This window comes from Lytechinus pictus, chromosome 16 (genome assembly GCF_037042905.1).
Source record: "Lytechinus pictus isolate F3 Inbred chromosome 16, Lp3.0, whole genome shotgun sequence".
NCBI lineage: Eukaryota > Metazoa > Echinodermata > Echinoidea > Temnopleuroida > Toxopneustidae > Lytechinus > Lytechinus pictus.
This window is the reverse complement of record NC_087260.1, coordinates 28456894-28483404: the sequence shown is the minus strand read 5'-3', so window position 1 is coordinate 28483404 and position 26511 is coordinate 28456894. Positions and strand designations below refer to the sequence as shown.

The window sequence follows — 26511 nt, the reverse complement described above, 5'->3', positions numbered from 1 at the left end:
ATGACAGATCCAGGATTTCGGAAAGGGAGGGGCTGCAGAGAGCAAATTTGAAAATGGGGGGGGGGGGAGATTTACAATTTCATATATTTGGCAATACTAAGACGTTTAAGCAGGGGTGATGATTCTCTACATGTAGGTATAGAGGGGGTGCATATCCTTGGTGCCCCTACCTTGATTTGCCACTGTGTCATAGTACTGTATTTAAGATTGGGAGAGGAAATGTGGCAGTTAGAAAATAAGAAATTGGGGGGCTATCTGGAGTGGAATTAGGATGATATTAAGAGAGAGGGTTCCATGATATTTGCTCTGGCGACAACAGCTCTGCTGTGAATTCCCCACACTAAAGAAATACCAACTTCAACCCTGGATTCAACACTATCCTAAACCTAGCATAAAACCCTTTTGCAACCCTAACCCTATATATCTTAGACAAAATGAAACCTGGAGCAATTGTCGCAGGAGCAAATGTCGTGTCACCAAGAGAGACTGCACATGCAAGATGGGTGGGGGGGAGAGAGATTAGATAATTGATTTAGGAGTGTAGATGACTAGAATAAGATATATAAACACTTCTCCTACAGTTGGTCTACAGAGTCTAATAATAATTCAGTCTAATACCTCATGGGCTTTAACCCTTTTGGTCTATAAATCTGATAAAATAAGTTTGTTCTACTTTACACTTGGCTATACCCAGTTAGTCTTGTTCTTATTTATTCTAATGCCAAGATGGTCTAATTTTCATTTACTCATCTACTAATTTTGCACTTTGTAAAATGAAAATTTGATTTTGAAGCAGTTCATTTAACCACGGTCCCGTAACAAAAATCAGCGATTAATCATAGGCTTGATTTTTATTATTGATTGTACATTGATTTAAGGTTTTATTAGAATATCCACATATCACAGCCAATTAGGCTGAATTGCATTGGATTTATGAAATGTAACGTGATATAGCAATCAAACATAAATATATTATTTACAAATAAAAAGACAAACATGTTGGGTAACTTGGCAGATTAAGGAAAGGATGACCGAAGTGTAGAGAAAATGGGAAAATGAGATACAAGAGAGTAGGGGAAGAGGGTGGGGGAAGATGAGGACAGAAGAGAGGAGAATGAGAGTAGTAATACACAGATGTAATCTTGTTTCAAACCAAGTGGGAAACTGAAGAGCGAGAAACATAGCCGGTTAAATTGAGAAGGGTACATGTATATCAAAATATAAATATGATTATGGTAATGATATGTAAATTAAAAGAAGTGCCAACAAACCCCCTTATAGGAATCGTAGAAAATGTTCTACGATCATTGCTTAGCTTTGTGTTACGGGCCCCATATAGACTAAATGGTGTTAAAACAAGTGGATATCAGACAAAATATGCAAAGTCTAAGTAGAAATAAGATGAAATGATGAATGAGCTAAATGGCAATTAAACCACACGGGATGAGAACAAAAGGATAGTAGATGTACAGTAGATAGTTTATTTTCAATTGGTCTAATGCCTATTCATCCAACTACCATCTCGTCTACTATCATTTGGTCTACCTTCATTTCGTCTACTATCCACACGGTCCAATTGTCATTTCGTCCACTCACCATTCTGTCTAATAACCAGTTGGTCCAATAGCCATTTAGTCCAGAGATCATTTGGTCTAATTGTGCTGTTGATTGGGCGAAATGAATGAAAATAAAAATGGATATTAAACCAATTGGTTATAAGACAGTGTCATAGACGAACTGGTGATTAGACAAATTGATGACTGGACCAAATGGTTGTTGGATGAAATGTTGATGTATGAAATGGCATTAGACTAAATAGGTAGACTATGTGATGAGTGGACGGGTTGGCAATAGACGACTTGGCAATTTACCGACCAGATGATGAAGACCAATTGGCATTTTACTGGTTAATAATAAAGACAACTCCAAAATAATAAAAAAAGGTGAACATTGTATAACATTTTTCTTTCTGAACCGGCCTTCCATCCAGCCAATATTTTATTATTTTTTTCTCTTGCTGATTTTTCCTTTCCCACACCTGTTTCACATTAAAATCGACATAATAAGTCTATATTTTCTACAATATTTTTTGACAACCTTTCAAACATTGCTTAGGTCAATAATTGACCATATTTATCATATAAAGCTGAGAAAACATTCAAGAAACACTTCTAGGTATATTTCTTCAAATCATTAAGGCACTCGACACACACACAAATAAATACAATACAAATATCAATATGTTCTCAATTTTTCACATGATATATGAGATTGTCTCACTTCCAGACTGTATGATTTAACATCATCATACATCATTTTATGAATGGGCAGTTTCTTACAATTTAGGAATAAAATAGTACCTGACCGCACAATCACTAAATTGTTAGGATAGATCATCAGCAGAATGAATTCATGGTGTCTTTTCATTATTCTGTGTATCAAAATTTTCTTTGGAAATTCAACTGCTTCATTGCTTGTTATCCCAAAAGATGATAATAATAAACACAAATTCAAAAGTAGCTTTAAATAGATCGAGGTATACAATCTACAAGAATTATAATAATAATAATAAATTGGACTTGTATCGCACCGAACCCACTCTGTAGAGTGCTCAAGGCGCTTTTGAAAAAAAATCATAGGAAAGTAAGAAGATTTGAACAGACATGTTTTCAAATGTTTTTTAAAAGTTTCAGAATTTAAATCTTTTGTTTTAATGTCTTCAGGAAGGCTGTTCCATAACATAGAGGATGAGTGGACAAATGATCTTTCTCCAAAGTTTTGGAAACTTTAGGGGTAACAAGAGAATTGGAAGTGGGTGAACATAAGGATCTTGAAGGGTTGTAGCTTTGTGAAATGAGGTACTGAAGAGAAGAACCAGTGGACACAAAACAAAATCTTAAAAATAAATGCAAAGTTCTACAAGGAGGCAGTATAAGGACTGCAAATAAACAAATAGTACGATATTAAACACAATAGGCTAAAACCGAGGATCATAATAAATATTTTTGGAAAAAACTTTCAAAAACAGTCAACAATTGACCATACTTATCATGAAATCCAGATATCATATTATTAAGACAGCTTATATGCTTATTCTTAGTTTCCTGTTGACATATGTTGAATTTTGAATTTTTAATGATTCTTGCAGTTTACACTGATGTGAGTATGGCTATTTTCTTTGGTTTATCTCCTATAATAAGAGTATATCCATGATCCTACAAAGATATAACACATAACATAGATTTATTCAATCTTTAGAAATGTATATTTTTCTCAATGTAGCTAGGTACCATGTACTAGTAAGTCATTTGCACCAAAATCAATTTCTAGAATTTCATATGGCCTTGAAAAAAAAAAAATTAAATGGATCATTTCAATAAATAAGTAATTTTTTTCCCATATGCAAGGAATATGTATTTCTTATATCATAATCTCTTTGTAAATTTAATTATTAAATTCAAGATACTCTTCTTATTCAATGCACATTATTCATATCTTTTCTCAATTTCCATGAAAAATTATTAAAGGACAAGTCCACCCCAACAAAAAGAATATTTGAATAAAAAGAGAAAAATCCAACAAGTATAACACTGAAAATTTCATCTAAATCGGATGTAAAATAAAAAAGTTATGACATTTTAAAGTTTCGCTTAATTTCACAAAACAGCTATATGCACATCCTGGTCGGTATGCAAATGAGGAAACTGATGACGTCATCCACTCACTATTTCTTTTGTATTTTATTATATGAAATATTCTATCTTTTTCCTCACTGTAAGTGAAACAACAATTAATTCCTCCCTGAACATGTGGAATTAGCATTGTTTAATACTATATAGTTCAGTCAAGTTGGTCCTTATTGTCAAATCTGAAAAAATTGAAATATTGTTTAATTCAAACAATAAAAAACAAAAGAAATAGTGAGTGATGAACATCATCGACTGACTCATTTGCATGTCACCGAATTGTGCATATCACTGTTTTGTGAAAAATAAGCGAAACTTTAGAATACCATAACTTTCTTATTTTACGTCCGATTTTGACGAAATTTTCAGTGTTATGCTTCTTTGTTTTTTCTCTAAATATTCAAATCAACATTTTTCTGGGGCGGACTTGACCTTTAAGAATGGAGTATTAACCGAACTAATTGCAGTTTAAGTACCGTACATGAAATGATATCCAATCATTCCCATCTGTGCAACGTAACCTTTGGATTTAAAAGAATTTGAGCAGTAGGATCTCATTAAAATCAACAAACAATTTTCATATACATTGGGAGTTGGATAACAATTCAGTTTTAAGGTTGAAATCATTCTATTTGCATAATTTATTTCACTTAATTACACCAACAAATATCTTGACCATTAAGTGTAGTTCTTTTTCTAGTGTGAATTAAATACAATGACTGAAGGTAAAATCTTACTATTATGAGTTTTTTTAACAAAGAAATAAAACCCATTACTTAGAACATGGCAAAAGACATTGAAATGCAATAAATTGAAAATCAATAGTTGAATGAATTTCAAGAAACATAATTAGACTGAAGAATGTTGTGTATAACTGTATGCTACCACAGCTGTCATAAGGTGTGTTTAAATTTCCTATTTCAAGCCCTAATCAGGCTTTTGTTACCTATTTAGTAACATACACAGACGGGCGCTACCTTATTTTATAGATGGCGCTTTCAGATAATCAGCATTTTGTGGCAGCTCTCCAAGAAAATAGACTAAAATTGCAGTTTTCTGCTCCCAGTTCTCTACACTTGACTCAATGCAGTTATGAGTACCGGTAATCAGACGAAGAAACGACTACAAGCAAACCTTTGACAAAATAAGCAAGGAAAAGACCATTTGGAGATACTGGGTGTGGCCTATGATTCTGATAGGTCGGATAAGCAATCATTCTATGGCTCCGCACTGTTTGCCTGCACCGATTTAGCCCGTTCACTGAACCTCAGCAATCGGACCCACCATTTTCTGTGCAGTTCAGTGTCTTTAAGCAAGAAATGAAAGGTATGCTTTCTTCTTTAAATAAGGATATGAGTGAAAGATTTGATCACGTGTTAAGGGAACTGTCCGGTTTAAGGCGTGAACTTGAAGGAGTTAAGACATCTGTTGCCCATATTACGGCTATAGTCTATCTGACACTCCTGAAAGAGGTGGTCAACTCCAATCTGATAAGAATCCTAAATTACTACAGCAAAATGAAAATGATGCAAAGCTCTTAAAGCTTGAGATCCATGATCGCAAGCTATACCTCTTAGTCTAAGGAGTAGCTCCTACACCACTGGAAAACGTGTATGAAACCCTCACTGCGAAATATTTGTGCATCGTTTGAATATCTTGTGGGATGTGGCTAAAAAAAAATCATTTAAACGGTGATAGTAAAAGCCTATTGTAAACCCACAAAAATTTTGAAAGACAAATTCTTTTGAACATTGTGATGAACACTTAATTACTTCTGGCCTTACTAGCAAATTCATTTTAACCCAAATGTTAAAAAAGCAGAAATATTGAGCAAAATATCAAATTGGTTTTCTTTAAAAAATCTTAAAAAATGAAAGGAAAAAATTAAGATGAAAAAGTTAGGCTGTTTGTTCACTGCATTTCAGGAGGGTAAGGATATTACTAGACACCAAAAGGAAAAAAAAATGAAATTAAAATAAATTGCGTAGAATGGCACAAGCAGCCGATCTCAATCCAATGAATGAAACAAGATGGCTAAACAGTTATATCATCTCAAATGACCAGATAGAGTTAAAAATACACTGTGAAAATATCTTTCTTTCTACTTTTTAGTATAACAAGAGCTAAAGGCTTGGTCCCACTGCACTTACGGATGCAGAGAAGATGTAAAACGAAAAAGAATAATGCCATCTGTTGGAAAACGTTATGTATCCTTTGTGTACTCTTTGCATAAGTGTTCCATACGCTCTATATCCAACGAGCATCCGTCCACTGTGATTTCATTGTTCGCCCATTTTGTCCATTGTCTGGAGCGGATGAAAACGGATGGAGCCACCCCGAAATTTTGGTTGTCCGTTGTATCCGTTATGAGTTCGTTTTGTGTCCATCTGCCAGTGGGACCAGGCCTTAAAGATATAATTCCATAAACTATCATATGGCACCCAGCAGATAAAATGTGACAATCGTACTTCATACTTCTGTTCATAAGGATCATTATTATTATACAGAGTCAAAATCATGAAAAGACTGATTATTTTCATTCGTAGCATACATTTTACAACGGTTATCACTAATTCTTTAATAGAAATGTCACTTTAGTACTGTCTATCATTACAAAATTCTCGTAAAAAGTCCACAGTATACATAAATTCTTTAGGACTAGTACTACATATTAATTCTTGTGAAATGAGGAGTGTTTTAAAATGCTAATTATAGTGCTCCCACTTTGTGGAATGCACTCTCATCAACAAAAATGTCAAGTCTATATAGAGTCATTAAAAGCCAACCTTAAGACATATCTATTCTCATCATATTTCAAATAACACCCCCTCCCCTTTTGTGTAAGAATTCCCCCTGCATCTCTGAATAAGAAACAAGATAGGAGGCGCACTCTAAATGCTATATTATTGTCAGCTTTTTCAGGATCAGTGTAATATCAAAATTTTTGTTAGAGCCTATATAGCCTACTGTCATTTGGCTAGGAATCACTCCTGGATATCCACATTTTGCTATTCTCCACTCAGATATTAAAGGGGAAGTTCTCCCTGAAAAATAAGTTGTTTTTAACCAATAAGACAAATCAGAGAAAGGTGAAGGTTTTCAAATGGATAAGGTGACTTTAAATACAAATGTTGTTATTATTTATCACTATCCCCGGTCACTATCATCATCAAAGATTATCTAATTCAAATATTTTTTTGGTAATATTGATTACTTTAAAAGCACACAAAATTTACCAAATACAAATTCCCTTTTCTGTTAACAAAGTTAGTACAGAGCCCATTCTTTTATGGGATAATTGTTGAATAAAACATATAAATAAAACCTACCTTGGAAGCTACATGGCAGCAAATTACTTTTCATGGAAATAGTTGCAGTCAATAGATAATAAAAGAGCAGAAAACAAATCCAGTAAAAAATGTGTGTCAACTGGCAAGACATAGAATAAATATTCGCAACTCTAATCTCATATTAAGTAATAAACCTTGGAAAGAAGTATTTCTATGTATCTGCAGAACATACTGGAATTATAAATAGATTTCCAATAAAATCTTGAAAAGAAAATAAAGGTCCAGCATCGTAAACATTTGCTAAGAAAAAAGAAGGAGGAGAAATAGCTGGGCTACATGAGGTTTTACTAGATTTGATCACCAGTATTGCTGGGCACCAAAGAAGTGACCATGTAGACTTTTTTGGAAGACAACACTTTTCAAATTATCTTTGGATAGATGTGCCTGAAGTCTGTTACAAATAGCAATTCATAAGGTTATGCATGAATTTTACAAAAGACTGGCATATGTTCCTGTGAAAACATTCTCTGGTGTACTTCACATAAAACAGGAGTGAATTTCCTAAAATCATATGCTAATTGTGAAAATACTGAATTTTGAACTGAATTGCTTGCTAACTAGAATTTCTTATCTACAAGGATTGTATTTAAACTTTTGTGGATGAAGAATAAAATGACAGTCTGGTTAAGTATAAGAATATGTTCCAGTCATCGTAAAATCATGCATAACTTTACAAGTAGCTTTGAAGCAGCTTCACATGTATAAAATATTGGAAGGTTATTGCAAGGATAGGGAAGACTTTCAAACATCTATGTTTTATTTAATAATGAGCCAAGCCTAATTCATGAAAATATATCTTCATAGTACTTTTGATAATCATCAAGCTAAGTTATCATTCTGATAAGCAATGACAAAATCTTGGCCTTTAATCTAATTTAATGATTTCTGCACATTAATTGTAGGCCTGATTTCAGTTTCATCTGTGTAAATTATCAATTACAATAATGACAGGTATATTATAACTCTGTTAAATTCTGATATGAGAGTCAACACGTAGAGAACACCACAACATGATAAATCCTTGATGCTGCAGCAATATCTGGATCTTTTTTTTTTCAGATCTCTTTCATTCTCCGAAGGCTCTTCAGTGATGTTCCTGGTAATCTTAGCAATACGCTCCATGCTTCAAGAAAGAATTGTACCCATACTAGATCAGTCAATTCTTCATACTTGATACCACTGGCCATTTGTAGTGTTTCAACAAAGTCATGATCTCTTCAAAAATGTCTTTTTTTTTAAACACAGTACGATATTTCATAAAATGTTTATAAGTTGAAGTGACTACATGATTGTTCACTCCTTGTTTCACAGGCTATTCTCTTGTGGCTCTTTAAGGAGGACATTGTCCCTTGCATCATGAACATACAAAATTGTAAGAACCTTTGTGCCATATCTTAGGTTTGCATAATCAGGGCCTTCAAAATTTCTATATCTATTTCATAAATCAAGTTTGAAGATCAAGGAGTACATGTACATTCTACCATGTCCGCCACTGGCATAAGAGGCTTAACTTGCCAATTGGGCTTGTCCAAATTTTGCCATGATGGGCCTTTGTCATAACTGCACCAAGGAAACGATTAACGTTGTACCACTGAAATCTTGAGTGTCCTGCATGTCGTTTCAGGAATATCCAGTACCTAGCGCCGTGATAGGTTGGGTAAAAAGATGTTTATCGAGTCAATCCTCCTTTAAGAGTTCAAAATGCCCCTTCCGGAGCAGAGGGTGCATTTGCCATCAAAAGTCTTTGAAGAGTTTGAGGACATCCGCCTTGACAGAAGAAGCTGCCGATTGCCAGTCCTCTTCAGGGTACTCATCAAAGTTACTTGTGTCACCAGGGTGGGTTAGCCTCGGAACAATTGGAGGCTGGAAGAGAAGATGAGAAGAAAAAAGAAGTACTCTGTCAATATGTGCAGATGCTGGGATTGGAAGAAAAAGTGGAGTGGTAGGTGTAACTTGGTGAAGGCAAATGGGGTATGGGTATGTGCTTAGGATGGATATGTGCAGATGCTGGGATTGGAAGAAAAAGTGGAGTGGTAGGTGTAACTAGGTGAAGGCAAATGGGGTATGGGTATGTGCTTAGGATGGATGACGGGCATGTTTTAAGAAAGGCTTTTGAGTTTGAGATGGATTGTTCAAGGAGGAGGAGGGGATGGTCAAGTAAGGCATGAAAGCAGCAAGATGAGGAGAGTAAGAGGGTTAGGATGATGATGTAGGATGCACTGAATCATGCAAAGTGGAGGGAGGGGGTTAGGGTGATTGGTGCAAGTATGAGGTTAATCAGACTGCCCCCATGTAATAAGGACACAACATGGAATAATTTTGCTTTACAAATTCGAATAGCATTTTTGGTCATAAGAGAAAAGCTCTCAACTAACTAATGTACAGTCCTATGTAAAAATATGCTATACAAAAGACTTTATGCATAGCAGTCTTTCAAAAATGTGGAGCAAATTGCGATGCAATACCAGGAAAATTATCCCCTGCACAATCTTAAATTCTTACACAAAATTACAAACTCAAATCAGTGTTATCATCACTCAACTCATCCCTATCAAAATATCGTATGGTAATTTTACCACAATTTTGGAACACAGTCTCATTTAGTAACATGAGAACTCGAAGGCATTAAAAAGAAAAACAGTGGCTAGCGTGATCAGCCCCCAAAACTATTGAAATTGTCAACTTAAATATAACAACTTAAAAAGCCACCATCAAATGATATTTCTGTTAATGTCAATGGGTCGTAATGCATTCAAATCTCTGACCAAAAAAGGCATATTTCTATTCTAAACAGCTCCTGCGAAAGAAATTAAGATTTTTCACTGATCTGAGGATCTCTGTCTTGACATCTGGGTTGGAATGTTTTGACGTAGTGTGAATCATTGGAGACCTGAGATATCGTGGCAGATTTAGCATCAGGTTAGACTCGGAACATTATGATGTCAGTTGGGCAGATATCTACCAATGATACGGCTCCTTTCCATTTATGAATAATCAATGGACTATGTAATTATAATTGGATAAAATTTAAGGGTTATTATATACTTTCTCAACAGGATGATAACCTTTTTCGGCCTACCAAACAATAATTACCAAAATGTCATTGATATATTCAAGAAAGAAATACAGTTAATGCATTTCACCTTCTTACAGGATCTAAGTTTGGTGATTTTTTTACATGAATTGCAATTTTGGTAACTAAAAGTAGGGATTATAGGCAATGGTTGTAAATTGAACCTAATATCACCACCATTCCTGGAATCATCTTAAGACTGATCACTATGGGGTTAGCTTGAGTTAAAAAAAAAGAATGATAATAATAATGATGATGGGCCTTGAAGAAATTGAAGTAAAAATTTCCAATTGAATAAATACACTGATAGTTTACTCAAACTACAAATAATTTTGCATAATGGATATTTGAGGCTTAGATCAGCAGGGAAGTGTACTGATCCCGTAAGAGCATGGGGACAACTGGATCTGAATTGTTATCATTGCTACAACTCTAATGATGATTGATTTACTGCTGATGCTCCTCAAAGCACATCAGATCTTAATATGAGAACTACCCTTTGCACTGGAGTTGATTTGAGCAGTGTCCCCCCCATGACTAGCATGACATCATATGGCTAAGCACATGATTCCTTCATCTTACACACTTTCACTTGACATGTTTGCTGACTGCAGCTACTCTAGTTACATTTCATTGTAGGCCCTCATGTATTTTTACTATTATTTTTGTTGCTTTTGTTGCAGAGCTACTACTATTTCTATCATCACCACAAGCATTTGCATTAGCCAAAGTTGACATGGCAATTTGCCTTGGGTGCCTACATGACCAGTTCCATGACACTTGTTCTGGTGACAATTGCTCCGCTCTTAATTCCACCCACTAAACCGAATGACCAACTTCAACCATGTTTTTAACATTATACCCTACCCTAAACCTAACATAAAACCCTATTGCAACCCTACATCTTAGACGAAATTAAGCCTCGAGTAATTGTCGCAGGAGCAAATGTTGTGTTACCACCTGACCTGCCTTCGCTCAAAATTCCCCCATTACCGACAGTGGTTCTAAGACAATAGCAAAAGGCATCGGGCATCCCCCTTCTGGGGCCTCGGCCAATCGCCGCTACAATTTGGTTTTTGCAAAACTTAGAATCCCTCAGGGATACCACTCACCTTGAGTTGTCTTTGTCTAACCATCTCCCAGTCGACGGATTCGAACCAATCAGCATTCTTGATGTCATTGGAGCCCGCCCTCATGCAGCCTAACCTCTTGGTCCTGTCTATTACCAGTAAACCCTGGATTAGTTTCCTGTAGTATGATAAGGGCAGAGTCATCATAAGTGGCAACACTATATCTTCATTACAACCACAAACTTGTAATAAAAAGAGAGAAGGATCTGGGGGAGGTAAGACGGTGGGGCATGGAAGAATAAAGGTAAGGGGAGCAAAAGAGAGAAAGGAGAAGATAGGAGGTGTGATTGAGGGGTGAAGTTATAAGGAGAAAGCTAAGAGAGATGGTGGGAGTTTTGGATAATAGGGTATGGAAGGAAATGTGGAGGGTGGAAGGGAAAGAAAGAAAGAGTATAAAAGGAAGAAGTACATGTAGGAGGGGGAGTAGGAAAGGAGGGGGAATAGGAAAGGGGGAGGGAGGGGGAAGAGGAAAGGGGGAGGGAAAGTTTAAGGGAGGGGTGGATAGCTGGAAGGAAGGAGAGAAAGGGAGAAATGAGAGATGATGACAGGCAAGGAAGGGATGAGGAGATAGGAAGAAGTAAAACAAATGGGAGGAACTCGGGAAGATTGGACATGAGCAAACACACATGAAGAGAAATCGTGGGAGAGTAATAGAGGATGAGATAGACAGGAAGAGAGTGCAAATATAATTGATAAAGAGAGAAATAGATAACAGGGATACAGTGACATTGCAAAATACCAGAACAGATGTCCATGCAGTGCAGATAATTGGAAAAGGGACAAGAAAATAAAAGTAAGTGAAAGTTCATAAATCAACATGTAAACAATCTTCTTGAAATCAAGTTAGTAACGGGTCGCACAATGCCAAGAAAATGATGATGACAAGCCTACTTTCCAAGAACCAGTGAATTAGGCTAATCATAAACTACGGCTGTGGTGCTTGACTCATTTCAAACTCATATTATAAAGACATTAGTGACCGGGTTTTCAACTCAGATTCTCGGCTAGACAGTGCACACTCTTAGGTATGTTTTATTCCATTCATTTCAAATTTTTGTTTGCTTTTTGGAAATGACAACTGTTTTTAATATATAAAGAGACATTTGTAGAAATACGGAAATAAAGATAGGATGATTGGTGCCATTGACAGTCCGTTGGCTTGTTTTAATGCTTTTTGAAGGGCATTGGAAGAAAATTGCCCCTGTAGCCTCTAACTTTAATCCCAAATGACCGTGTTCTGCAAGACTTTCCCAAAGCAGGCCTGCATGCTATAACTTCAGGAAATGGCCAGGCTCATCACTTTTATGTGTAAAATGACAGGAGTCCTGATTTATTTGAACGCTAGGCTCTGGAATTACCAGAAAGTCGATGGCATGGATGGAATTCCAGATAATGACACCATGGCTTTGTGTACTTGACATTGAGGTAATACAGCACCCTAACACACTTGGCTCAAAACCTACAGAGCAATCGGACTGATGGAGTTCAACATGAAGTCAAATAACTCCATAATACCATGGTCTGTCTTACATAATATAAGTGGGACAAACTTTTCAGACAACTATGAACATGTTATTGACTGCAGTGAAAACAGGGATAAGGTTTCATTACTCTGTAAGTTATGGATGACTTTATAAATGACTGGTGACCATTTCTACCAAATGATAAACTGACTTAGCACTTAGAAACATGTATCAGTCTTACAAACGGCTTCCTGAAGCACCGTCCTAATCAAGAATGATAGTTGGGACTTAAAAAATATTCCTAACCAAATCAATCAAAACAGATGAAAATGACCCAAAATTCAAAAGGGTATTCAAACCAAGTCAAATAGTTAAATGCATAATAAGTCTCACTAGAAATAAAATCTCATATATTATTTTTTTAGAACGACAATAAGAAAAAAATATCTTCTTAGGAATTGAAGACAGAGAAAGTAATCGAGAATCCTCCAGATGGGTTACTCCATTGTTAGAGGGATCGTACATTCCGTTGCAGTGAATCACATGCAACTGTTCTAACAAGCATCACGGGGGACCACCCGCGACACATTTTCTTGTTAAACGCCATTACTGAAGGATGATTACAGGGGTACAAGAGAGGATGAGATATAATGCATTGTCTGAGGAATAGAGATTCAGGGAGAGGGGTAAGAGCTTTGGAGGGAAAGGGAGCCAGTCGAGGGGTGGAAAAGGGTGATCTCCCATCTTGAAACAAGAATAATTATGTTAGAATATTACAGACAGGGCCATTTGGAAGAATATAAAATATATGAATACAATGATGCTGCTGTTGGCCTGGCATACACTGGTGTACAGATGGGGGGTTTGGGGGCTCCCCCCCTCAAAATTGTTCATGACCAAGAAAATAAACGAGAAAAGGAAAGAAAATGAAAGGGATGAGGGTGAAATATGATATTATTTTCTAAATATTATGTCAAAATCAATCACAAACTTGAATTTTTGTAATAAAAATGTCAAATTTTTGCTTGCTTGCTTCGCAGGCTCGCAACTCTTTATTAGATTTGCAAGATACACCATATCGCATAAAATTTTCGGCTCATTACGCCACTGCTGGCAGAGAGATAAAAGGTGAAAAATGGGGCAACATTTTGGCCCCAACTGTTTTAAATTAATCACATTATCTTAGGAAGTGCGATAGCTCAATCGGTAGAGCAGGGGTTTCGGACTACAGTGACCCGAGTTTGATTACCACTTGGTGCCCTGGTGCCCTTTAAGCTGTCGGCCCTCTGGTTGCTTGCTTAAAAGCACTCATGCTTTCTTAGCAATCAGGTAAAAATATCACCACCATTTATTAAAAACATGCTTCATTGAAATGTGAGAATATATCATTATTTTGTTTTCACACATGCACTCCTTTTAGTTCATATTATTATCATTATTTGGGGAGTGGACTTGCCAAATTTATCAGGGAAAGTTTCTTGAGGCCTACAGAATAGTGCTTAGGACTTGAATTAGTTCATGTCTGCAGAACAGGGACTCATTTTATAAACAATTACTAATGTAGTAACTTCGCCATTTTGGTAACTACCATGGTAACAGGGCTCAGCATTCACTCACAATCAATGCTTTCATTTTTACTTACAATAATGACAAAGTTACTATAGTTGTCAGTCTTCATGAAATTGGCTCTAGATATATATGCACAGGTCATAGTGGTATCAATATGTTTTTTCTCAACATTGAAGGAGGGTGGGGGGAGAGGCCGGGTAGCAGCCGGATGAGACGGTTTCCAGGTAAAGCTCGGTATCAGTTTTGATGCACTAAGGAAGTGATGAGAGATGACAATGACGAAGAGACTCAAATGTTGTGATTAGTTTCACATCAACTTTCATATCATCTCTCAAGTTTTCCAATCAGAAACAAAAGGACTTTAATTTACATCAGGTGATGTTTGTGAGCATCTGTTTACGCCTCAAAAAGCTAAATAGTTTCTCAAATTGATTATGATCAATGACACTATTACAGTTTCCCTGTGGGCAAGAATATCTATTATCTCTGGATTCGTATATTTTCCCCATTTTTTTTTTGGGGGGGAAGACACAAAACTATCAATATGCCTATAACTTGACTTGGATGATTAAAAAATAATAATAAATGGCCTAATCATTAGTCACTGTGCATTCTCTTTCACCCACTTTCGAATAGATGTTAATTGACAAAATTTGTACAAACAGAATGGAGCCCATGCAATACTTATCCCAAACCCACGACAACCAGTGGGTGTATATGCATATACGTGATATATAAAATGGAAAAGAACATGGACCTGGGAAGCGGGGGTGCTGGGGATACTGAAGCACCCCCCAAGATTTTCCCAGGGGTGCTGCATTTATCAATCTCCATAGGCAGCACCCCTGGAATTCTTGTCAGTGTGACAAAATAGAAAAAGGTAACCAAAATGACCGACCTTTCTTTTCTTGCTTGACATATTTCTCGCGACCAAAATGACCTTCAATTTTTTTGTAGCGAAACCGTTTTTTTTTTGCTTGTCAAATTTACATCAGCGTCCCCTGTAAAGAAATTTCTCCCAGGGCCCTGGAAAAAGAGTTAATGTCAAGGACATTTTGACATGAAGGGCATAAAAAATGAATATGAAAAGTGAGAAAAACAATAAATTCAATTTGAAAATCACTCTGAGCCCTCCTAAAATATTCCTGAAACATCAAACATTTTTCTCTGGGATCGTAAATCATGCACGCCATGGAATGCACAAACCCCAAGTAATACAGGTATGCAAGATTCACCTGGCATTATGATTTCATAATTCAGAGGCCCAATATAAATCAAAAAGGGGCAAAGACAGCCCCCCCTTGCACTCCATAAAACTTTTCGTTCTAGGAGGAGAGTGTTCTCCTTGCTATTAATAGACTGATACAATTGTTTGTGATTACCATGGCAACCAGAACGAGTTGAGAATTCTATGAGGTCAATGTGTACTTTCAAACAATGAGGGAATCACATGAACTGGGCATGATACCCTGATTTGGCTGATAGTCTGGTTTCTCAGACTCTACTATTAGAGATGAAATGAAGTGAGTCATTTTAGTTTTAATCTGCTTTGTTACTTTAAAAAAATATATATTTACGAAAAAATTTAGGCCTAATAATACAAAAATATGCACCTCCACCATGAATGTGGGCATTTCTCAAACAAATTATATTTCTATAAATCATGATTCATTGCGATCTATCATCTATCTATCTAACCACTTTTTTTTTGGGGGGGGGATAGGGGTCACACAGCTTTAATAACTAGGGTCTTTCTTGAAAGATTTGATTTTTTTCTCTAAAAATTATCACTCATATAAAAATGTCCCATATGGGTCTAGATTCCCAATATTTGCCATGAATAAGTTATCAGTTTGTACACGTATGTGCACTAGATGTAACCAACATCACCAATGCAATTATTTAAACTTTTACAATATCTGAACTGAATTTCAAGAATAGTTCACTATACAGTTCATTGATCACAGAGATGCATGTTTTGTATAAAGATTCCTGAATGAATGCAGGGGGTATGCATCTAACATAAAAATTCAATATGACTGATGACGAAGGGGGGTCTCCCCCACGAGCAAGCGTCTGTCATTTTCTGAACCAGTTAATACTAATCAAAGGCAAATATTTTTGCACGCTTGTGGGCCTCTCTAAAAAGACTGTTCTCAATCATGACAATTGTAGCTCACCCCAGGAAAAATAAAATCATAAGAGAGGATTCAGAGTTTCGGAATATATATTTGTTTTCATGGGGGGGGGGGGGGGGGCTAAAGAGATTATAATTGATATGAACTGAAAGATATCAATAATTAGAGGGAATAAAGCACTAAAATATTGTTCTCCATGTGGACCTGACAGGCCAGTCATGATTATTATGAAAAATAATTTGGTGTGGAAAACAGCCAATGGACATACACATTCATAAAAATAATGTAGTAATGAACTAGAACTGCGACCAAAACTTTAGAGGGGCTTTCAACTTTTCAAGCACAATAATTGTCATGATAGATCTTCAACTGGTGACACGACATATCCTCCTACGACATTTGCTCGGGTCTTACTATCTCAGAGGGCATAGGGTTAGAGTTAGGATTGTAAAGTTTTTGGTTCAGAATCATGTAAATATTAGGATCAGGCTTTTAGTTTTGGAGGTTGGGTTTTATGTCTTTCTTAATGTGCTGATTTTCCATCGGAGCAATTGTTGTCGGAGCAAATGTCTAGGAACCCTTCAACTTGACAAAAGTCTAACCTTAAACCTGGGGACAACACTGAGCAGGTGGGCCAAGGTCAAATGTCACAAAGGGAATTGATGTTTTAGGAAACCTATCTGAAATATTAAAGAAATAACTAGCTTAACCTAGTATAACAAAGGGAGGAGTTGTATATTCAGAAACCATGGGTGTGTTAAATTCTGAGACAAAAATATTCACCAAAGTCAAAGGAGCAAGGTGCAAGAAGAAACTAGCACATCAATGATGTGGAGCTCATCCGGCATCTCACAAAGAAATTTAACACAATTTTTTCATTTCAGCCCAGTTGACACTGTAGTGAATTATATTGGTGACATAAATTGAGGAAACAGAATTGAAATTGATGAAGAAATGAAATAGAAGAAGCATTTTTGGGGATTTATAAATAAATTCTGTATAGAATAGCATAATTTTTAAAGTTAAAATTACTAAATTCTGTGTAGAACCTTGGTGAACCTCATGTAGCTCTTAGATGGAAAAAAAAAATAAGTCCACAAATATATAAGTATTGTTTGTGAGTTTTGAAAAATATGCATAAATAAGCATATTAAATGAGATTAAGAATTCTGTTGAAATTTGGTGACCCTCATGTAGCTATACCGGTGGATGAAAAAAAAAAATCAAAATTGGTCAACAAATAAAGAGTGCAAGAAGAAATAAAACTACTTGAGGGTAATATGAAACATAAAACAGTTGAAGTATGGATATGAATAGGGAACCAGGTACCCACCATTCTCATGACACATTAAACTTTTTTCAAGTAAACTAGTTTTAGGGCGGTTATGAGAACAGGGTCAGAGTCTCGCCCCCTTTACTGATGCCACATATGAGATTAAAAGAATATTATTTATCATTGTAGTGAAACTAAAAGACTACAGGACTACAAATAATTTACATCTGAATGGAATGTGCATTTAAGCAAAAATAAACAATACAACACAACAACACAAGAATGTAGACCTACGAATTAAAATGTTGCATCCTGGCTAAGGATGCCGGGTCCATATGAGGCAGTTTAGGTCTGAAGGTGGCGCAATTCAAAGGGCATTGTAACTTTAAAGGTAAAATAAATTTAGTTACAGCAAACAAAAGTCTTTAAAATCACTGTTAAATGCTACCATACTATCATAGGTCTAGTTCTTGTACATTGGAATCAACTTATCTTTGTAAAATCATGAAATATTAGCTAAAAACCAATAATTCTGATGATCACTAACACAAAAAGGCATATGTAGGACAGTGACATATTAATATTGTTTGGAAAAATACCCAACATTTTAAAGAATTCTGTACTTATTTTGCTCATTTCTCATCAATTAGACATTTTTTCCAGAGCCATTTGCCACATATTTTGTATTTATACATACAAACATTTTGGGATGGTCATTTAATTGGATTCTGTTCGAACTCATTTTGAGATCGTTACCACAACTGATATTTATACTGACTACTGTGAATTTTGTTACAGTGTAGGCCTGATTCCGAGATGCTTGTTGTAATCACTATTGTAACTTTTCATTCAAGTTTCAGTCAATTGAATAGAAACAATGAACATAGATCTAGACCATTCTGAGAAGATTGGATTACGCACCGGTCTTCATTCAGGCTAGATATTATTGACTGGGGCAAGTGGAGCATGGCAATTCATGGGGGGTTATAACGTCCTTGTACTGGGGTAACACAACCCTGAAAATCAATATAACAGTATTTCCTTGTGCTATGCACTTATGTTTGAAACAATAGGCAGATCAATTCCGCTACAATAAATCATCCGTAACTCCAATTCTGGGCAGTCAGTAAAACGTTTGTACATACATACAAGCAATGATTACTGGTACTTTGTAAGAGCATGTTTCATTTACTCTCTCTGTAATTCAGATCTGTATTTTCCACACTCCCCCCCCCCCCGCCCAAAAATAGAAAACATTAAAATAAATTCTAGTCAAATCTTGAATGCTAATTAAGGTGTTATGATAGTTTTGTTAACACTTTGAAATTATAGAATTTGGTTTCTTGCTTTCTTTCTTTGGCTTGTTGCATTTTACTGTATTCAATCAAATATCTAATTTTTGTAGAACAGTACCCATCTGACGTATAATTGCAGAATGGTGACTGAAAAATAGAATGCAACCATTAAGATTCTTAAATTTGGTATTATATCTGGTATGGGAACTGAAATATGTGTTTTATAAAACACAAACAAAAAGAAAATTAAAAGAAAGCATTAATAGAAACAGAAGACGTATCAAAGAAGCACACTGCATCGACACCTTCCCAGAAGAAAAATTGTTGTTAATTTATTTCACAATGCGCAAATGAAAAATGCAATCTGTGCTATGATATGCAATGCTGATACGTACTTGACACAATGTGAAGAATGTAAAATAATGTAATATTCACTTATTCTTCCATATCTAATTTGATTTATTTTGTTCTTAATATGAATGATATGAACATTTTGCGTTAAAATTATTTCCCTTGAATGTAGAGGGACTCAATTCAATCCAGTTTTCATCCTCTTGCCTTACTGGGCATATGCAATTTAAAATTAGTTTTAGTCAAATTTCATTACAAACACATCAATATGAATTGTATATTTATATAATCAGATAAGCCTATCTCTTTGGTCACATGAGTAAAACCTACTCAGCCACTTATACTAAATTATGAATTAAACAGAAAAAAAAAAAACATTATTGCAGAAAAATGTTAGAAGCGAATAGGAGCATCAAATAATCACGATGAAAATCCATTCAATTGACTTAATCCTTTATTAAAGAAGACATTAGTCACTAAATCAAGCGTGAATTGAAAATTTGTCATACGTCATTTGAATAGGCCTACTTGACCACCGAACCATATTAAATCCTATTCCTGCAACCAGTTTAACCATGTCTAATGGGGTTTCTTTATTGACCATGAAATCCCCTATTTCTGCATCATTAAATTATAACTTTTACGTCTCAACAGTTTGATTCATCACAAATGTCCGATAAGTGCAGTACGATTAGTAAAATATCACTGGAATGTAGATGATATACTACTTTTATTGACCTTTAACCAAAGCTGAAGAAAGGCTTTGACAACCTTGACCATTCATTTTGAGCCAGGACTTTTTTAAATTAAAAGTTGTGGGAAGATCTAAAAGTTATGATTAACTCTTGTTATATTACATATCAAATGCAAAAAACTGTGAAAGGGGTATTACAAAAGCGCCCCAATGTCAAGCTCGGTCGCTTTGCTCCCTTGCTTTCAAGGTTTTTTTTTTAAGTTAACGCATCCTGCCCCCCTCAGGAAAAATGTCTGCAAACGGACATGACACCAATACAACAGTCTTATATCCTGTTGTCTGAATAGGTCATTGGAATGCCTGTTGAACATCGTGAGGTCAGCTGACTGGCAAGTACAATCATGGACGAGCCATGGACGAACAACTGGTCAGCAAATCCACAACGACTGGTTCAGGAATGCTCTTATAAGACTAATACCATATTTACACCACCCCAATCAGGAAAAAATATTTAAATATTACCAAGATTAGTCTGGCCTCATAACAATTAAAGGTATTGTTTAAATTTGTGAGCAGCCGATTTAAAAAATTCTCAAACCAAGATGAAACATGTGTACAAGTGCATGTATTAGAACTAATAAACCCTGAAAACAACCATTATTGAGAATGAAAAGCTAAAACTACAAGGCAAACCCCGATTTTGTAAATAGGTGTCTTATAGACGCCTAAATAGTACACATAAGTGTATGGGATGAAATTAAGATGGTGTTTTCGGTCACTTTATATTTCGGTGACAAGTGTGACCTTCTAGCTCAGATTTTTAAAAAGTCAAACCAATGTTAACCATCACTATTAAGTTAAGGCTTGGGCCCAGTGCGCTTACGGATGCAGAGAGGGTGTAAAACGTAAAAGAATCTTGCTATCCGTTGAAAAACATCATGTATCCAATATGTACTCTTTGCATACGTTTTTCATACGCTCTATATCCATTGAGCATCTGTCCACTGTGATTTCATTGTTCGCCCATTTCGTCCGTTGTATAGAGCGGATGAAAACGGATGGAGCCACCCCAAAATTTTGCTTGTCCGCGGTATCCATTATGAATACATTTTGTGCCTGTCGGCCAGTGGGACCAGGTCATAAAATATAACATTTGTTTTTTTGTAACCCGACTGACCCTATTTAACATGTTGAATTTCATTTTTTATTCAACTTTGAAAACAAATTAAATTGATTCAGATTCATTTATTGGTCCATATTTAAAAACATAGAAATTTGTCCTCTACTGGCAGCACATTGTAATATGAAATACATAAATAAACACTCATGACGTATAATGATATCATAGTAGAAGACATTAGAGCCCGAACATCCCTCAATCTCCATATAGGAGCTCTTTCTGAATACTAAACTTTGCATTCAGATTCCTTTTAACACCAAGAATAAAGATATGATGCCAAATTGAGCTGTAGAAACAGCAAGTCACAAGTCATGCTTAATTTCTGAACAGATTCAAGAAACACAACTGAGATATTTCTCCTGATAGGTGGGTATGAAAACACCTTAAGTAGTAAACAATATCTGGACAGTGACAGGAGAGTCATAAGCTTGTAATATGCATTCAAGGTAAGAGCTGTATTCAATAATCCAATACTCACATAATGCAATATCTGCACTTATTTTCACGGTTTTCTGCTTCCAAATACCTTTACAATTGACTTTTTTTTTCTGGGGGGGGGGGGGGTGGTGTCATTCTTTTTAGCTCTGTGATTTTTTTTCACAGTATGGTAGATAGAAAAGGTATGCAAATGATTTTAGAACTTGTGTTCATTGTTTTAGTGCGCTTAAAAGCAACACTCTCTCTCTCTCTGTGCACCTATATTGTAGCCTACGGTGAAATAGTTGCATCAATGCAACAACAAAAAAATCAACACACAAATAAAAACACCCATAAGCAACAGATAAATTTAGGGTGTGATCTTGCTAAATCAATATTATGAATATTAATAGACCAAATGGATTTAGAGGATAGGATTTTAGCTCTTAATCCTTATTTGAAGAAACAGTGAATGGATCATACTGTCAATAGACCAAATGGATATTGGGCAAACTGGTAATATCAAATCAAATCAAATCAAATGATAAAAATCCATTCACTTGCAATAATCCCTGTAATTCAAAGAAGACATTGGCCACTAAATCAAGCGTAAGTAAAAAAACTGTCTTCTCTAATCTTTTAAGCTTTAGGTAATGATCGGTTAAATCCCCTTTTATTGAATTTTTTCGATTTTTGTCATTCAGTAATAAATGGACAAGATTACTTCCAGAGGAAAGGGGAAATTTAGGATGTGAGCTTGCTAAATCAATATCATGAATAGTAATAGAGCAGATGGCTATTAGAACAAATGGACCTTAGAGACATGGTTATTGTGCTTAATCCTTATTCGAAGAAACAGTGGATAGATGATATGGTCAATAGACCTAATGGATATTGGACAAACTGGTAATAGACCAAAGAATGTTGGATGGTTTGGGCATTCTACCAGACTGCTTTGAACCGAACGGTAATAAACCGACTTAAAGACTTGGACAGAAGTAAAACAGGGTTCCCACAGAAATTTGAAAACAGAATTAACATGACTTTTCCATGACTAAATTACTGCTTTCCATGACTTCAAGTGACGTCCCGGGAGTTAGGTAGAATTTGGAATGTCACAAAAAAAGGGAAAAAGGGAAATCATGAATACCAATTATAATAGCAATGCATGAGAGTTGCGAGACATGGCAAACTGGACAGCTGCCACAGCCAAGAGGTTAATGCAATTCCACGACTTTTCATAAAATATTCAAATTCCCTAACTTTTCCCTGACTTTTCATGACCACAAATTTTTCCAGGATTTTCCATGACTGTGGGAACCCTGTAAAACAGTGTAGCATAGAACTTACTTTGGTTTAGATCCTATTGAGCGAGGCCAGTCTATCTTACAAGCCAAGATCTTCTCGTAAATACCAAATGGATTCTCATCATAGAACGGAGGATACCTGTAGCAAAAGACAAAACAACAAATCAAAGCTCCAGAACGTCAAAATTGTTTTGTTGTACAACAATATCAGAGAATCAGACAAAAGCAAAACAAATACATTATTCATATATTGTATAGATGCCAGCTATCTGCGAAAAAGGTCGCAAATGTTGCAGTTATTTTTACAGATACAATGCTTTCAAAGGCCTAGTAATGTGCTTTGCTTTTCACACTGCACAAATTTTCCTTGACCCTAGGAAATAGGTGGGGCTAAGGGGAGTCTTAGCCCCACCAATTTTCCAAGCTTAGCCCATTTTATCAAAGTGGGCTAGCACGGTAAATTGTACAGTACACAAATAATGCACGTAAGCGCGTGCATGCAGGGCCAAATAATGAACGATGTGCGAGAAGATCCAATGGGATATACCGCACCGAGGTCCGCAGGACCGAGTGCTGTATATCCATTTGGCGAGCACTGTTTATTATTTAGGTCCTCTTTGCACAAGAATGTATGCATTGTTTGTTTTATACACCCCCTCAGTTCACATCTACATTAGATGAGTGTCTATTGAGGACATTCTCCTCGATTCCCTATTCAGTGACAGAAGAAAAAATGTGTTCCATTCATGACAGATGCCTTATTATCATATTCCAATAAAAGTATTTTAATTTTTGGTTTATCATGATGGAGATGCATGTCATAATTCAACACATGCATCTCCACCATGATAAACAACATTTCTATTTGTAATTATTGTTTCTTTAGGACAGTTTGAGTGAATTGCATATTGAAGATTTTATGTCAAGGGTTTTGCAATTTCGAACTAATTGACTGGTAAAGATACACTGTAATAAACCAATCTAAATAAATACAAAAATAATAAAATAAAATAAATAAATAAAAGAATAACAGAATGAATGAATGAATAAATTAATAAATTGATAAATAAATAAATAAATGAATAAATAAATAAATAAACAAACAAATAAATAAACAAATAAATGAATAAATAAATAATCAAACAATGTTGGGGAGGAGAGTGTGATCATTTACTTTACTTATATTTCAACTGTTTCAATTAAAAAAATGAATACCTGGCTTGAATCACTCATCAATAGCTGTTTGATTTTAACCCATTGACAACTAAATTCTAAAATTCCCAAATATTTTGTCCAGGGATCACATAGCTCTTTGGGAAGCAACTAGTTGAGAAGATTGACACAATGCTGTATACACAGTGTAACTGACCTTTTGATGGACCCAAGCAAACCACCTTTAAGTAGTGATGGACATCTGTGTTATGTATGGACACTGATTGTAATCAGAGGGGTCTGTTTATTAGCCTAGTGTTGCCAAACATTTCAGATATGTCTTGGCTTGCAGGTGATGTCTGAGGCAAGAGAGAGTAGTCTCTAAAACAGACCAGTTTACAGTACTGCAGACATATTTCCAATGGGCACCACTTACAATTGTTGGCTAGGAATTAACCTCTGAAAGAGACGAAGACCTCTGTACATACTTCCTCATATATTAAGGCTTACTACAGTGGTGAATTCATGTTGATCATATGTTGTTTTCATGAATGTTGCTATGACAACATTCATGAAAACATACAAGAAAATCTCAACATGCGATATACTTCTGCTGATTTCTCTTCTACCATCATTATCACCAACAACAACCACTACCGACACTACCACCACCACCATCACCACCATCATCATCATCATCATCATCATCATCATCATCACCACCACCATCGTTATCATTATCATCATTCTCATCATGTCATCATCGCCACCACATCCAACGCCACCACCACCACCACAACCATCATCATCATCATCATTCCTATCACCATCACCATCATCATCATCATCATTCCTATCATCATCACCATCATCATCATCATCATCATTCCTATCACCATCACCATCATCATCATCATCATTCCTATCACCATCACCATCATCATCATCATCATTCCTATCATCATCATCACCATCATCATCATCATCATTCCTATCATCATCATCATCTGAATCTGCCATTTTGCACCCAGGGGAGCGAGGGTATTCATGGTGGAGGCCAGGAAGTGGGCAGTGACTGCATAAAAAAAATCAAAATAGTAGCATAAGTGAAGATGATGATACAACTAAGGATTCTGCCAATACAAGCTGTCCCTGATTTCCCTCCACTTGACGGCTTGCCTTGGACGAAGCAGAGGAGACATGTTCACTTGCATGGAAGATGAAAACTATCAATACTATTAAAGTATCAATAACATTTCAGTAATACTATACAAACTTAACATTTTGTGTTCTGAATAGTTCAAAGGTCTGAGATTTCTTTGGTCATACACAATTAACCTATAAACCTAATGAATTTGAAGATTTACAAGATTTTTAAGATTCGGTGCCCAGCGCCAAAGAAACCTTGATAAGTCTATCTTAGCCAAGGCTCTATGAATATACAGTAGGCCCAGAATCAAAGCACTAAATTGCCCAGCCCTATATTTGACACTTTTGGCAACCTCCGCCAACAGTCATAATGTGAACAGACCCGTCATTACGCAAAGGAGGCATGTTTGAAGATCATTAGCTTTCAAAAATGGCTGCCATATTGAATCAGGAATGTACTTCATGTATCTGTGGCATCAGTCTGAAAGGTATAGTCTATAGGTGCAGACTCCAAATAGATAAAACACATTCAGAGGTATTCTGATAAACAAACCTTTACCCAGGTATAATTAACTGCAGACTATTCAAGATTATTATCTCACACCTAGAACTTCCCTGGAATGCTTATACTTAACATCCGTCTTCCATACTCATGGTAAACAAAGAATGGAAATATGATTTATCATTTTATTCTCTAGTACTTATGTTCTCATTACATAACAATTAAAGGTCAAGTCCACCACAGAAAAAGTTGTGTTGAATCAACAGAGAAAAATCAGACAAGCATAATGCTGAAAATTTCATCAAAATCGGATGTAAAATAAGAAAGACATTTTGAAATTTCGCTTATTTTTCACAAAATAGTTATATGCAAAATTTACCCACATGCATATGAGAGAATTGATGATGTCCCTCACTCACTATTTATTTTGTTTTTTATTGTTAGAATTATACAATATTTCAATTTTTACAGATTTGACAATAAGGACCAACTTGACTGAACCATATTATAATGTTTAGCAATGGTGACTCCACATGTTCAGTGAGAAATAAAACTGTATTTCACAGGACAGTGAGGAGAAAATTAGAATATTTCATAATTCAAATAATAAGATACAAAAGAAAAAGTGAGTGAGTGATGTCATCAGTTCCCTCATTTGCATATCGACCAGGATGTGCATATAACTATTAAGTAAAATTAAGCGAAACTTAAAAATGTCATAACTTTCTTATTTTACATCTGATTTTGATGAAATTTTCAGTGTTATGCTCGTTGGGTTTTTC

General features: G+C 35.6%; 1 long non-coding RNA gene across 1 annotated transcript; it reads right to left on the bottom strand.

Moving 5' to 3' along the window:
• Positions 1-5477: 5477 nt before the first annotated feature.
• LOC135156934 (uncharacterized) lies at positions 5478-11357 on the bottom strand. The gene is made up of 2 exons (XR_010295997.1): positions 11222-11357; positions 5478-8899 (listed from the first exon to the last, which is right to left on the bottom strand). It is a non-coding gene; the product is annotated as an uncharacterized LOC135156934 (long non-coding RNA).
• Positions 11358-26511: the final 15154 nt, after the last annotated feature.